The sequence below is a fragment of the Callorhinus ursinus genome, unplaced genomic scaffold (assembly GCF_003265705.2).
Source record: "Callorhinus ursinus isolate GAN/ISIS: 27379988/994484 unplaced genomic scaffold, GSC_fseal_2.0 scaffold53, whole genome shotgun sequence".
Taxonomy (NCBI): domain Eukaryota; kingdom Metazoa; phylum Chordata; class Mammalia; order Carnivora; family Otariidae; genus Callorhinus; species Callorhinus ursinus.
The window spans coordinates 2,831,853-2,842,873 of record NW_027397115.1 but is presented as its reverse complement, the minus strand read 5'-3'; the positions used below and the strand labels follow the sequence as shown (position 1 = coordinate 2,842,873).

The 11,021-nt window shown below is 48.9% G+C and overlaps 1 long non-coding RNA gene across 1 annotated transcript; it reads right to left on the bottom strand.

The window, feature by feature from the left end:
* Positions 1–9,371: 9,371 nt before the first annotated feature.
* LOC112809868 (uncharacterized) lies at positions 9,372–10,764 on the bottom strand. Its single transcript, XR_012375599.1, has 2 exons — positions 10,567–10,764; positions 9,372–9,510 (listed from the first exon to the last, which is right to left on the bottom strand). It is a non-coding gene; the product is annotated as an uncharacterized lncRNA (long non-coding RNA).
* Between the last annotated feature and the right edge of the window lie 257 nt (positions 10,765–11,021).

The following is an 11,021-nucleotide window of genomic DNA, read 5'->3' as shown; positions in this document are numbered from 1 at the left end:
GGCGCAGCCCTGTTTCATCTCGGCACAAGACAGCTTCCTGGTTCAAAGACCAAAGGCCTTTAGAAAAAAAAGAAGGGAAAAGGGTTTGTGGACATCAAATGCTGTTTTAGAAACACTGTTTTGATGATTTAAACATAAGCAAATCCGAAACATATGGATTACATTTCTCCCGAAGGGTTTAAAAGTTAAGGGGGGGGGGGAGGGAGTTGTCTTGGGCCAAGTGCATGTTCATTTTTGCCAATCTCCAGAATCTTCGGGCAATAATTGGAGACATGTCCTCACACCCCAACCAGTGCTAAGCTGTGCTTTTTTTTTTTTTTTAAATTGCTGTTATGACTCACTGTTGAGTTGGTGATTATTTTTATCCAGTTAATGAAGGTAATCTATAAATTACCACTGACCCAGATTCAGGATTTAATAAGATTTAAATTACACACCCATGCTCGTTCCGAAGAAGGGGGCTGGAGCCTCTTTCTGAATGCAACACATGCATCTGCCTGTTCTCAGAGGTCCCGAAGCTCAGATGTTCTACGACCGCCTCGCCTGCTCCCATTTGAGCTGATGACCTATCCAGGGTGACATTTGGGGCCACCTGGTCTATTTCCAGGCCCTGTGACTATACATGCTCGGTGGAGGCTGGCTTTGGACTCAGTAAAACCTTAAGCAGGCTCCCTGCTGAGCCACGACCCTGAGATCATGACCTGAGCCAAAATCAAGAGGTGTACGCTTAACTGACTGAGCCGCCCAGGTGCCTGGTCTTTAGTGGGTTTCTTGGCACTAGTGTGCCGAGCCCGGGTTTCCCAAAGTGGGCCCTGTGGAACCCTGGTCCCCAGAACGCTATGGGGAGAAGTGCTCCATCCTCAAGCATGGCTGAGCATGGCTGGTTACACACTTGCCTGACTCGTCCATTCACTACACCACAAGTCGCCAGTTCAAGGTCAAAGTCAAGGTCACTGCTGCCTCTCACCCTGCAAGGGCTGCAGCCTCCAGGAAGCTCTCCTGGTTTAAGTTAGGTCAGGTCCTGCCCCTGCCTTTCCAGCTCTCCCAAGGCCTCCTGTGGCCCTTAAATCAAAATCGCTCTCCTGAGCCTGCGCGAGGCTGGGGATCTGTACCCAGAACCAGCTTCGTGGGCAGGCTAACCCCGTCAGTGACACGGGCCGGTGCTCAGCCCCGTGCCTAATTTAAACACTCTGTCATCTCTGTCTTGAAATTCTTAGTAAGTTTACCCAATGGGTCTGCATTTGAACTTTGCTCTGGACCGTGTGAACCATGTAGCAGTCTTGCCAGCGCCCTAGACTCGCCTTCCTTGCGCTCCTCTGTGTGTCTGGGCTCCCCCTCCGCCTGGAGGAGGGCCCACTCTCCCGCCCCTTTGCTCTAACTGGAGCCACTCATCCTCCCTCAGGCCTCAGCTCAAACAGCAGTTCCTGGGGGTGGGGGGGGCTCTTCCACCCTAGAGTACCCCGGAGGACACCCCCAAGGCCACCCCCCTGCCATCTCATTCCCTTTGTGGCACTGTTTGGAATCGCCTAGTTGGCCCCACAAGTGAAAGGGGGACTGATGCAGACGGAGAGCCTGTCAGAAGGGAGGTGCTTGTCTGGTAACGAAGCCCACTCTGTCTGTCCCCCTCCCCAGCTCCGGAACGGATTTCCGCCCCCACCTCCCGCCCCTCTGGGACCTGTCCCCACCTCTCCGACAGTCCAGCCTCCTCCAGCCTCCCACCTCTTCTCCTTTCCTGACCCCCTCCTGAGTTCTCTGGCTTCCCCCAGCTTCCCTGCTCTGAGGCCCGGGAATCCCACTCCCTCTCCCTACCCCACCCCCACCAAGCGCTCGGCCCGCTGGGAAGCCCCTCTCAGCCTCCTCTGGGACTCACTTTTATCAGGCCAGCCTCCAGGAGGCTTCCGGCTTCTGACCCATTTCTCGGATCATCATGGTTTCATGTTACCCCCTCTCTGGGCCCTGTGTCTGGGGGCTGCTGGTGGGGTGGGGGGGCACTTTCACTAGAGCCCCTAAGTGGGGGGCAGCCGCCCTGGGGGGGCGAGGTGAGACAATGGAGCTGAGACACAGATGCTTCTTTTTCATCAATTTATCTGTTTGTCTTAATGGGCAAGGCTACATTCGTTAACGTTCTAGGAGTGGGGCTAAATGAACTCTGTTAGGAAGTGCAGGGGACAGAGCCCAAGGCTGTGCACAGATCACAGAAGGGGTTTCAGGAGAGCAGACATGAGGAAACACAGCTTTACCCCCACGTGGGAAGCCCGCAGGCTGAGGGCCGGAGAGCCTTTCCAGCCTGGTGGAGGGAGGCAGGTGGGTGCTGGTTTCAAGTCACCTCTCTCTGGGGAAAGCACTGTGACTTTCAGCAAGGAAGGGGACCCATCTGTCCTGTTTTGGCTGAGAGTTTCCTGCCCATTTTCGCACTGAATGTCCCGTGTCCTGGAAACCCCGTTAGTCCCAGGCAAACCCTAAAACAGGCCCAAACGAGTTGCATCCCACCCACCTTGAGCATCTGACTTGCCCTAAGTCCCCTTTCCCACCCTCAGCTCTCCCCTTTCCCCTTGGGAAGCTGGCTTCAGCCCCGTCCTCTGCCCCTGCAGAAACATCACTGTGTCCCCATTTCCTGCTGGGACCCCCAGCTGGGCTGTCCCCAGGAGACCAGAGCGTGTCTGTTGGGGAAATCAGGGTCCATCCCAGGACCCTCCCCACCCCCAGGCCCATACATCTACCAGGAACAGTGAGGTTCTTTGCTGCCAACCAGGGATTTGCATCTGGTGGGAAGGTTTTTTCATTTTATTTTTATTTGAAGTAAAATACACGACACATGAAACTTACCATCTTCCCTATTTTTAAGTGTACAGTTCGTAGTGTTAAGTACATGCACACTGCTGTGCAACCCATCTCCAGAGCTCTTATCGTTGCGCAAAGCAGAAACTCTGCACCTGTGAAGCCGCAGCCCCCCACCCCTACCCCCGTGCCAGGCCCTGGCACCCACCTGGTGTCGTACTTTCCGTCTCTGCGAATCTGACTCCTCCAGGTACCTCGTGCCAGTGGAATCATGCAGTATTTGTCCTTTTGTGACTGGCTTGTCTCACCCAGCATAACGTTCTCCAGGTTCATCCACGTTGCAGTTTTTTTTTTTTTAAGATTTTTTAAAATGTATTTATTCATGACAGACAGAGAGAGAGAGAGAGAGAGAGGCAGAGGGAGAAGCAGGCTCCCAAGGAGCAGGGAGCCCGATGCGGGACCCGATCCCAGGACTCTGGGATCCTGACCTGAGCCGAAGGCAGGCGCTTAACCACCTGAGCCACCCAGGCGCCCCCACGTTGCAGTTTTTAAGGCTGAATAATACTCCAGCGTGTGGATACACCACGCTTCACTTATCCATCATCCCTCTACAGATACTTGGGTTATTCCCACTGGGAAGATTTGTTTTTTGTTTTTGTTTTTTTTTTTAAATTTTTTTTGAGAGAGAGAGAGAGAGAGACAGAGGACGAGCAGGGGGAGGAGCAGAAGGGGAGGGAGAGGGGAAGCAGACGCTCCACCGAGCAGGGAGCCTGACGCAGGACTCCATCCCACAACCCTGGGATCATGACCTGAGCCGAAACCAAGAGTCAGACACTAAACCGACTGAGCCACCCAGGCGCCCCTGTTTTTCTCTTTTTTAAGATCTTAAGGTGGGAAGTGAAGAGAACTACGTAGGAGAGGATCGTACCGAGGAGCTGGGCCGAGATGGACCTGGACAGCCCGGGGGTCAGGTGGTCTGAGTCCTGCTGGGAAGAGAAAAGGAGGAATATGATTCCAGAGGTGCATCGGGGGCTGGGGCCCCCTAGAAACTCTGGCTGGACAGAGCTTTCTTGTAGAAAGGGTGGGCCAAGGACCCACCATGGGCGTCCTCATGTGGTCAATGTCTTAAGAACACATTAGAAAAAGACTTTCCTTTTCAAAACCTATTGCTAAGAATCAGACATTGTGCTGGGCATTTGCAGAGCTAGTTTGATCTTCAGCCTGAATCGCTTCTCGGCCTTTTGGCTACGATCAAGTGATCTTCAGCTTGACACATCACTTCCATCCTGAGTCTGAGGGGTTGGCTGTGCAACGGGGTCCCTGATATCTGCTCTGTAGGGTCTTGTGAAACCTCCCTGGGGCCGCTAACTGAGGCATCACAGAGGTCTTAGGTCTATAAGCCAGCAGGTCTCAAGCATCGTTTCCATGGTAACCCCACACCAGCAAAGCTCCTGTGGCTTTTGGATTTCCCCAACTTTGTGACTTGATGGCAAAGCCCAGATTGTGGCTAGGTCTTGGCCTTTCACAGCTCAACTTGAAAGTGTCCCAGTTCTAACCTCGTCACCTATGAAAAGGAGACTAGCCTCCTGGGACCCAGGCAGGGAGGAGATTTTATGGCATTTCTTTCTTTCTTGTGTTGGTAGAAACGGTCTTTGGTGGATTCTGAGACAGCCGGAGGAGGGGATGGACTTAGGTTAACAAACAACTATTTTTTTTCTTTTTAACAAGTAACACATTCGTGCTAGTCAGTTTAGGAAATGCAGATAATTAGAAAAAAATCAACACCATCCGTAGCCTAACCTCCCAGACATGACCAGAGGCCTTTGGGGTCTCTCGTTGGACCTGAATCATGAGCCCTTAAGCGGGGGGATGAATCCGCAGCGCAACATTTCTGCTGCATGGTGGTGGTTTTAACCCACGGATCTTGGCAGCTGTCCCTGGTTTGGGGGCCGAAGGCGAGGTGAGGTGTGACGAGAACGAGCTTTTGTTTTTGTTTCTGATTTTTGAGAACTTGGATGAAGTTGGAACTCCAATCAGATTAATGAGCAGTGCTAAGGGAACTCCAATCAGATTAATGAGCAGTGCTAAGAAGCATATTGATCCTCCCCCCAAACGGACTGGTTGTCATTTTTGATATTTTTTAAGAGTACAAACTTTTGTTTTCCAGGAAATTGGCATTTTTGGTAGTCAAACTGAATATTCTAATGTTGTTGTTTTTTTTTCAATATTTTTATTTCTTTCACAACGTAGTTTCTCAACCTCAGCCCTCTTGATGCGTGGGCCAGATAGTTCTTTGCTGTGGGATCATCCTGAGCGCTGCAGGTTGTCCAACGAGATCCTTGGCCTCCACCCACGAGATGCCAGCAGAAATCTCTGGCACCCCACCCCCCCACAACAACCAAAAAATCGTCTACAGATGAGTGTCCCTGGGGAACAAAATCATTAGCTGTAGAGAAACCAAACCACTGTTCTAGAAAGTTCTCAGAAACAGCACCCTTTTATCTGCCCAAGCATCCACAGAGCCTAAACTACAGTTTACGCTATGGAATTAAATGTGATGGTGTTTTTTAAAGGTTCCTACTTAATAAAATAGTTAATTAATCAAGAGGGCTAGCAATAATAATATAGCTAATGTTATATTCCATGTGGTTGGAGTTTGTGTGTACAAACTGACATTTTAACATCCATTGCATTTAATTACAATTAGCATTGCATTACATTTGCTCTTGTTACTAATTTTATTTAATAAAATAGGGGTTTTGGGGGAAATTAAAGCTTTTTATTCTTTTTTTTTTTTTTAACAACCAGTTTCCTGACTGAGGGATACTATTCCATATCAGATATAAAGAGAGCTTTCCCAACAGACTCAAGAAACGGTTGTTGATGAATAGAGAAAGCTCTCGACGAATTTGCCCCAGCATGTCCCAGATAGGGGTACCCTGCAAGGAACAATGGCTGTCTTTGAGACAGTTCAGAAATAGGTATTTTATTCATTGAATGGCCAACCAATTTTTATGAAAGTGTACCACGTGCAGAGAGTTTATAGTGGGACAATTCCTAATTTCCTACAAATGGAGAGGTGACCTTTGAAGGATGAGGAAGTTTTTTGTTCCCGGACTTGTCGGGGAAAATCCATAAATGAGAGCACATTTAATACAATGGGACAAATAGGATTTGTCTGGCAGAGTCTCATCTGGCCAAACGCAATAAGTCATCTTTAGTGTACCGTGTCTGTGTTCTTTGTGCGTGCGCGCACACACTTACATGTGCAAACCAGAGGCGTGGGCTATTTCGTTTATTATTTCCTGCTTTTCTCCAGAAACAAAATTGAGGTGAGGATCCACAAAGTGTCTTTGTCTATGTCGCCATAGGAATCAACCCACCCATCTTGAAAGAGGAAGAGAAGAATGAATGCATTACCTTCCTTCTCCAGTCACAGAAGTCATGCATTATAAAAATAGCATGTATCTTATTGCGTGTATCTTATGGAGCGCAGAAAAGTATACAAAAATCAGTATCTGTCACCCAAGACGATTACTATGAAAAGGTTGGTATATTTCCTGCTAGATTCCTTTTTTTGATTTGTGTGTACATACGCATTTTTAACCAAATGAAGACTGTACTTTTTTAAAAAATTTTTTTATTGTTATGTTAATCACCATATATTACATAATTTGTTTTGGTGTAGTGTTCCATGATTCATTGTTTGTTCATAACACCCAGTACTTTTTCAGAGTTTTCAGTTCCATTTCACTCTCTGTTGTATCCTGAGCCTTTCCCCCAGATAACATAATGTGTAGGGAATAATCATTGCCGGTGACTGAGGCACACAAACAAGGCTGCCGTGGATGGTTGTGCGAGTTGTGTAATGAGCAAGTCTAGGGGCCGCGATGTAAACGGTCCTGCCTGAAGGGAGGTGCTGCTAATTCTAGACACTTTCAAAAACATACCTACGTAGAGGGGCGCCTGGGTGGCTCAGTTGGTTAAGCGACTGCCTTCGGCTCAGGTCATGATCCTGGAGTCCCGGGATCGAGTCCCACATCGGGCTCCCTGCTCAGCAGGAAGTCTGCTTCTCCCTCTGACCCTCTTCCCTCTTGTGCTGTTTCTCATTCTCTCCCTCTCAAATAAATAAATAAAATCTTTAAAAAAAAAAAACATACCTACGTAGATACTGGTTGCTCCCAGGGGGTGTGAGAGCAGGACTGACTGCTCACAGGAATTTTGGGGGCAATGAAAGTATTCTAAATGGGGCTGGGGATGTGTCTGCACAATCATCAAAATGTACTAAATTAAGCTCATTGAACTACACACCTACAATAGATGAATGTCATAGTATCTTAATTATATCTTAATAAAACTTTTTTGGTGGAGGGAGACAAAACCCATCTTCCCAAATAATCAAGAGGCAGGAGGTGGGGTGGGGTGGGGACGCTACCGTCATTCCTACTTCACAAACGGAGAGCCAAGACTCAGAGAGGGTCCGTCACCTCCTTAAGGTCACCTCCCTGCCGTGTGGCCAGTAGCCACTAAGCTGTGACCTGCTGTCACTCTGGAGCGGGTCCTTCACAGTCTGCACACCCGGAGCCCTGACATTTGGGGCAGCCCCTCCCTGCTTCTTGTACTCTGAGTCTGTTGTCTGCCAGTCAGTCCGTTCCTGCTCTGCTTCCCAGCCTGGGTGGCAAACACCCAAGCTGACAGAATGGGTTGAGCAATGGAAAAGCAGGGGGGAGCCCTCCCCACCGCCCCCCATCCCGCCTGCTGCCCTTGATCTAAAACACTGTGAGGAGAGCCGCTGAGCGCCAAGAGCGCAACCCCCATTGGGTTGTGCCTTTCCCCACCGTGCATCTTGGATGAGTTTGATTTATGGCCCGTGTTTGAAGGGATTCTAAAACAATGCAGAGCTTCTGGTGGCCTGTCTGAAAACATGCTCACACACAGTCACCAAACCCAACTCTGAATCACCCTCCAGAGCCGGAGAGGGATCTTCAAAGTCCTGTCTTCTGGGTTTCCAGCAAGACACGATTGTGGGTTGGGTTGGGAACGAGTGCGGAAAAATTGACTGATTGTTATTTTCGAATGTGGCAATGGTTTTGAGGACAGTTTCATCATAAAGAGCCCCCTTTGTATTTTTATTCTCATTGTGTTGTCATTCCATGGGGGCTCATGTGAAGTCGGGCTTCTGATATCCTCAGGAGAGGCTGTGAGAACCTGGGCTTGCAGACGGATCGCCATCGGTCAGGGGCTATGTCCAGTCAGTGGATGGCTTGTGGGGACCAGGGGAGGGCAGGGGTGTGGGCCAGCTGCCTAGGGGATCAGGAGCAAGCATGGTTGTTGGGCCTTTCCCTCTGCCCATCCTACTTCCTCCACTGCCTCACAGGTGTGACAACCAGGCAATTGATCCCCTAATTCTCACGCAGCAGGGTCAAAGGGATAGACAAGCCATGGTACAGCCAGACGGTGGAATAATTCAGCAAAAAAAAAAAAAAAAAAAAAGAGCTACCAGGCCATGGCAAGGGACCTTGAGTGCATCTTGTTAAGTGAAAAGAAGTCAGTCTGAAAAGGTGACTTGCTGTGTGACTCCAACTATAGGACATTTTGGAAAAGGCAAAATACAGAGACAATGAGATTAGTGGTTACCGGGGCTTGAGGGCAGGGGAGCGATGAGAAGGGTGAGTAGGTGGCACACGGGATCGGTGGGGGGCAGCGAAGCTGCTCTGTATGATACTGTAAAGGTGCATGGATGTTATGAGACATTTGTCAAGACCCAAGGAATGGACACCACCAAGACTGAACCCTAAGGTACAGTGCAGACTCGAGTTAACAATGATGTATCAGGATCGGTTCATCAGTTGTAACCAATGTAGCTCACTATTGCAAGATGGTAATAATAGGGGAGCCTAGCTGGGGGGAGAAGGGGGTACATGGAAACTCTCTGTCCTTTCCGTTCAACTTTTTTTTTTAAAGATTTTATTTATTTATTTGAGAGAGAATGGAGAGAGAGAACATGAGCGGGGGGAGGGTCAGAGGGAGAAGCAGACTCCCCACTGAGCAGGGAGCCCGATGCGGGACTCGATCCCGGCACTCCGGGATCATGACCTGAGCCGAAGGCAGTCGTTTAACCAACTGAGGCACCCAGGCGCCCATCTGTTCAACTTTTCTAAAAACCTAAAACTGCTCTAGAAAAGTCTATTAATCAAAAAAAGAATCATATCTATACCCCAACCTTCCAATGGCATCCTTGGACATTTGAAATAAAATCCCAAGTCCTTGCCTTATCCTTACAGAAGCTGACATGGTCTGTACCTGTCCACCTGTCTGACCTCCTCTCCCGCCAACTCAGGTTTGCTGGCTTTAGTCTCGTCATGCTGACCTCCGTTATGCCCCTGAGCAGGTCGAACTCTCCACCACCTCAGGGAATTTGCACACATGCCTTCTGTCTCCTATGACTACTAGTCCCCATTTCCCAGGTTAAAGCTTTATGGCAAAAAACCTCCCCAATCACATCACCTAAAAGAAGTGTCTCCTGGAGATTTCTACCGCTGAGCCTTTCTGGCTTCATCCTCAATGGTTTTTGAAAGCTGTTACTATTTCCGTTATATGGTTACTTGTTTTATTTGGTTATTCATTGTTCTGCCATTCTCCCTCACTCAAAGGCAAGACAGGAAATGTCAATGAGGGCAGGACGTTTCATCTGTTTGGTTATTGATGGATCTCCTGTGCCTGGAATTATGTCTGGAACACAATAGACAGTTAATGACTGAATGAATGTACATTTACTGACACCTACTGTATTTGCTGGGGTTTAGTGTGTAAAAAAAAAAACACCATTTTAGGTCTTTAAAGCTGAAAGTGTTCTAAGGCATAGAATTAGGAATTTTGAAATTTGTAGAGGGGCCAACAAAAAAACCACCACGGATTCTTAATTTCCATCATGCCAGCCCACCTCACCCCATCCCTACACCTTGCCCCGTGAATCTCAGACACAGCCTGCCCCACAGTGCCTTCACTTCCCCAGCACACCCTGTCTGAATGGCCCCTGTACACCCAGCATGCCGGTTGAGCGTCAAGATGGACGGGCCGAGACTGGAGTCCCGACTCTAATGTTTACCGGCTGTATGACCAACCTCAGATTTTTTTATTTGTAAAAAGGAATAATCATGGGACTGACCCTCAGACCCTTGGGAAGATTACACAAAATAGTGTGCCAGGCAGGTTTCAGGGCAGTGAGCAGGAGAGATTGGGACCCTGCCCCCATGGGGGTGCCATCGGTGGTGAGGACGGGTGAATTAAGCTAATGAATGGAGCCCAGGGGCAGTGAGGGTAACCAGAGTGCGAGCAGGGTGGCAAGGGTGGTCAGGGAAGAAAGCGCCATGTGAGCTGAACCCGAATGGTGGGAGGGAAGGAGCCATGTGAAGATCTGGGGAGACTGTTCCAGGTGGAGGAACAGTGAATACAAAGTTTCTGAAGTGGAGACAGGTGGGAAAAAGAGCAGGGAAGCAGACGGGTAAAAAGGTGCCAAAATAGGCTAGCTCTCAGTAATTGCTGTTATTAGTAAGATTGAAACCGAGCAAAAGTGTCTTTTTTTTTTCACATTTTACTCCTCCTTCACTGTCCCTTCCAGCTCTCCTGTACCCACTAAGACTTATGGGTAATCTTACTTATCTATGATTCAGAAAAAGTCCTCATAATGTAATAACTAAGGCTCTGTGTTAGTCACCTATTGCTATATAACAAATCACCCCAAAACTTAGTGGCTTGGGTCAACAACTAATATTTAGGATCTCACACAGTTTTTCGGCGTTAAGAACTTGGTAGCAGCCTAGCTGGGTGGTCCTGGCTGAGAATCTGTCACACGGTCTCAGTCACGATGAGAGCCAGGGCTGCATCATCTGAAGGTTTGACTGGGGCTGAAGGAGGATCCGTTTTTCAGGCGGCACAGTCCCATGGCTGCCAAGTTGGTGTTGGCTCTTGGCCAGAGCCATCAGTTTCTCTCCATGGTGTCTCCATGGAGATGTTTGTGTGACCTCACAACATGGCAGCTGGTTTCTCCCAGAGCAAGTGATCCGAGAGAATAAGGTAAAGCCATAATGCCTCTTAGGACCTCGCCTTGGAAGTCACAAATTCCCACTGTATTCTACCCTGGTCACATAAGCCAGTTGTGAGGGGGACTATACAGGAAGCAAGGATCCCTGGGAGCCATCTTAGAGGCTGGCCACCTGAGCATTTCCCCCATCAGATGAACT